Genomic DNA, 5,106 nt, shown 5'->3' with positions numbered 1-5,106 from the left:
TAGTCACAATCAGGAATGTGAGGCCAGATGTGGAGAAGGTAGGGCTGTGTCTTTCTGCATCAATGCCCCTCTATACTGACTTTCAGTGTCCATTGAATTGCAGCTTCCATTAGTTTACCTGATGTTGCACCTAAGGAAAATTACATCTCTTTCAGACACACAGAAAATTTTAAAAAATCATAACCTTCTATGGTGGAAACTGTTCTGAGAACGAAACAGTAACTTCCGGTAATTGCATTTTCTTCAATTCCTGTCAGACTTTACACCCTAGATTTTATGTGGAGCTCTTAATGGTTTCAGAATTAAAAAAAAAGAAAAAGTTTCTGTGACTTATGAACCATCAGTTAGTCATCAAAAAAAAGTTTATACAGCATATGAAACAGTTAATGCAGAATGATGAAGCTGTACTTCACTCATCCAGGACAAATAAGAACCTTTTCTTTACTCCAACATCAACATGTTTACCACTGGGCTGGAGGGAAGACAACACCCCTGGATATACTCTTAAGAATAAAGTTATTTTCACTTGCAGGAATTTTCATTACTTTTACACTCACAAATACAGTACAGATGTGGATATTAGGAGAAAGCATCTGAAAAGCCATAAAACTGCTACCCATTTTATCATTTACTTATAGTTTCTATATGATTACACTGTATTTAGCTACAGCAGTGCATTAGTCAGCTGTGCTCAGCACTGACACATCACAGATGAACCACTCTGTGTGCTGCTCCTGTGGTGCTCTAAAGCTGATAAAACTCAGCAGCTGTTATTTTCACTGGCTCATGCAGCACATAGTGGGTGTTCTGGTCACTTTATAAATATCACCTTTACACTTCCAAACGCTTATAAGCACATTTATTTCTAACAGAGTATCTCCACTTAGGTGCAATGTGTATTTAGTTGGTGTTATATAAAAAGGCCGGTTCTGAGGGCAAAATGTCTCCCCAGAATGACACATATGAGACTGAAAATATTTTTGTGTTTGTATCCTAGAAACACACACCTAAGTCTGGTCAAGTGCTCCCCACAGGAAGAGCCACAGGGGTGGAAGAGGCTGCAGCACCCAGCTGCTGTGCCTGGCCTTGGCTGCAGAGTCAGACCCCAGGGCTGAGCAGCAGAGCCGGCCACGTGGGCTGTGTGCAGCACACCAGTGCTCAGCCACCCAGGCTCTTTCAGCTGTTCATGGATTTGTGGGTGAACTGGGCTGACTCCATGCTTTCAGGAGAAGGGACAATCCCAGCTGGCCTTCTGTGGGGACACTAACCTGTAGCAGCAGAATGGGAAGAAGCTGGAAAGGAGGACTAGGAAAAAGAGATCTGCAAAATGCTGTCAGTTGACTATTGACTTGTCCCTTTCAGTACAAGACAGATGTGCTATAAGGGAGCCAGGCTAAAAAGAAACATAAAGTGATTCCTCAAGTAACCAGTGGGCATGACTTTGTTGCCAAAAGACATTGTGTCTGCTCAGGTTTGAAGGGACAGGGGACAGGCACTTGGAAAGGGATCTACCATGGGTTACTAAACAGGAGAAACTGTCACAGGCACAAGAAAATGCCTCTCTTTGAGAAAGGTCAGAGACTGTGGAAACACTTTATAGCTTACTTGCCTCTTCTCATTCATCAACAAGCATCACAATGAGGACACTGTTTGTCTTTTTCCCCGGGCAGATCACAAATGTGGTCCTCCATTGCCACAATTCAGGGAGATGAGTTGCCTGTTTTGGGGACACCTGCAAGATGAGTGCAACCAAAATGGTGGGGATGAGCCTGATCCAGGGAAAACACTGAGGGAAAACACACTCCCTGTGACTCTGGGAGTCAGAATGTGGGCTCAAGTTACTCTGATCTAACAGAGTAACACAACAAGTAAGTCAACATCCAGCCAAAGTAATGGACAAGTAGATGGCAGAAATTATGTCTGTGCTCAAAACCATGTTCCTGGAAGCCTCTGCTTGTTTTTCCATAAGCATTTTACTGGGTCTCTGAAATTCTCTGGAGCATCTGTAATTGTTCAGCACCTGGCTTATGCCTAAGCTCTGTTAATATGCACTGGGCAGGTGTTTCTCTGGATGAGTACCTGCAGGCTTGTCCCCAAGGGCAGTTGCACAGCAGCAAGGCAATCCCCAGCACCTCCACGCTGGGCAGCAGCAGTTCCACCCCTCTTTGTGTAATGATGGTGGGGAAGGGAAGGGAAGGGAAGGGAAGGGAAGGGAAGGGAAGGGAAGGGAAGGGAAGGGAAAGAATTAGGACAATCTAATCAAGTCCAAATTAGAACTGCGGAATTCAGGGAGGACATGTAGCACATTTCCTGGAAACATGGTCTCTCCTGAGCATAAGTACTCCCTAAGGTCCTGCATCCCCTGGGCCATATCCCCAGCACTGTAATGTGCAAAGAGCCAGCAACAACCAACAGCGGTGCAGAACCCAACCATCCCTGCTAAATACTACTATCACTAGCTGGGGAACAAAGGCTTACTGACTCACAGCCACTCAAGCCTTTTCAAAATTAGTATCAGGTTGGACTGGGCTTTGGAGCCAACTGCTACAAAATCTCAGCCTCCCCTCCCTGCCTCACAGTCCAGACACTCAAGGGCAGGGAGCGCATCCCAAATCCATGCCACCAAACGCCCCAGCACTGTCTGCAAGGCCTCAGAGTCCTGAGACCTTCAGTGTGCGCCAACCCAAACAAGCAGCAGTGAGCAGGGCGCAGGTGGGGGAAATGGACTCCTCCCATGTGCCAATGGAAAAGGAGTGGCATGTGGCACCAGCCCAGCAGCTCCTCCTTGTCCAAGAGGCACAGAACAGGGACGGCACACTGCTGCAGGTGCAGGAAAGCCACGGAGTTTGAGTCTCCCCACAGACTTCCTATGTTCCTTCCAAAGTCACAGTATTTTAATTGATATTTCTTATGAGAATTCAACAGGTGCAACATAAATCCCATGGATTGTGCTGAATCCCACAAAATCTTGACTTTCATTTTGGAAGGGCAGGGGGGGAAGAGGAGTTTTCTTGCTCTTTGGGTTTTCAGCCTTGAGCTACATGAGACAGAAAAAATGCTGTATTTGCTCAAAGTGCTGCCAGGTTAAAGTAAGCACCTATTCATCTTATTTTTCTGAAAGGATGGTTAAGTCATTGAGAAAAACTCATTGAATATAGAAATACTTTCAGTTGTAGCACAAGTACAGAGGGGAAAAACTTGGCTGTCCCCTTTATGTCCTGAAGTGGGGAGCAAACGCTCCTATGTCCACTTCTGCCCCTTCATGCATGCACAGCAATGCAGATGGGACAGCAGCAGTGCCAGGAAGAGAACCTCTGGGCTTATGGACACACACTGGAATCCTGCTAAAGCCAGTCAGCTGACCTATTCTGCCAAAGTTTTAGTTGTGAGGCAAGAGGTGCTAGTGGTAACAAAGGTAGATGTCACCACACATGATTTCTTTATCATGAAGTCAGGATATATCTCCTCTTGGTTTGCTCTCTACTTCACCAATTGCTCAGTATATGCAGGACTCCACAGGGTACACAGATTAAAAACAAAACAGATAGGGAGGCAGATGTTGGAAATAAAGACACACTTTCACCTCTCATTTTTGCAATTGGCCTTGTATAGTATTTCTTACGAAAATTCCTGATACAAGTTTGTTAGATGGTTTGAAGACTTTTAGGTTTCTGTATTAAAAAAGGTATTATAAAAATGTTAATCCTGCCCAAGACTTTAGACCACCTAGGAAGATCATGCTTCTAGCACTCAGGAAGAGAGCAAGCTGATAAACTGCAAATGTGCATGTTTTTCTCCTTACTCCTGTACCTGTGATTCACTATCTAGTATATTTGTAGTTTGGGCTGAGTGCCTGACATGGGTCCTGCATGCATGCCAGGCCAGTCTGATAGTCCTCAAGAGGAAGAAACAGATATCCATCTGCTGACAGATGTTTATCAACTGATAGATGAGGTTTACATCTTTAGGAAAACAACTGTTTTCTTCTAACATCAACACTAATGCTCAGCACCACAACAACAGCAACAGTAAAACTGCTGGCAGTAGTAATATAATGGCAACATTGATAATAATAACTACAAGGTTTACTGAAAACATACTGAAGACTATTAAATCCTATAATACTGATTTCACTTAGCACAATCAGATGCGATTTTAAAGCAGAAATAAAAAACTAAGCAGAAAGGACAATTTCTCATTTCTCTTCATTGTATATAGCAGAGGGGAAGAAATTATGCTTTTTCCTCCCCCCACAAAAATCAGAGGTTTTTCACTAGAATGAAAATTGAAATATCAAATTTTTTGTAAATGAAAATCTAAAGCAATACAAAAGACAAAATATGGATCAACACAAGAAGAACACTTATCTTACTCCTCCTTGGTACCTTTTGTCTATACCTTGACTTAAAAGCAATCTAAAAAAAATCTTTACAATATATGCTTGGGTGTTTAAAGGTGTTGTTCTGACTTTCTCAGCATTTTTTTCCTGATTTTTAAACAAAAAATTATGAAAATGGCTGTTCTCCAACAGACAGTACATATTTATCAACGCAGAATTTTTGACAAAAAGACAACTACTTAATACCAAGTCATTGTCACCCTCTTCTAAAAACCTGCTGAATTGTAATACCTGATATTTTCACTGTACACGTCCTAAAACAGATCACCATGGGAGTCAACATCATTGTCCTCATTTGCCACAGTGAAAGACTGAGGGACTCACCCCAGGACAAGCAACATACCATGGAGCTGAAACAAGAACTTTCCTCTGTTGGTTGCAGCTCAATGCTCTTTGGTCTTAGCAGTGAAACCAAAAAATTGTCTCTGAACAGATAGTTTACAATCTAGCTCTGATTTTGGAAGAAACAGTGACAATAAATCCCATCTCTACAGCGCAGGAGAAAGACCAGCACTGCTCCAGTGGGAATTATTGTGAGAAATTCTGCTGAGTGATTGAAGCAATATAGTTTGGAGGGGGGGAGCCCATCTAAAGGGATTGGGACCTGGCACTTCTCTCCTAATTTCCCCCTAACAAAGCAGATTTATCTACATTTATGAAAAACACAATGCTGAGAGAATGTTATCTAAATTTTAACTAAGGAGTGT

Source organism: Geospiza fortis, unplaced genomic scaffold (assembly GCF_000277835.1).
Source record: "Geospiza fortis unplaced genomic scaffold, GeoFor_1.0 scaffold194, whole genome shotgun sequence".
NCBI classification, from domain to species: domain Eukaryota; kingdom Metazoa; phylum Chordata; class Aves; order Passeriformes; family Thraupidae; genus Geospiza; species Geospiza fortis.
Note: the sequence above shows the minus strand (reverse complement) of the source record.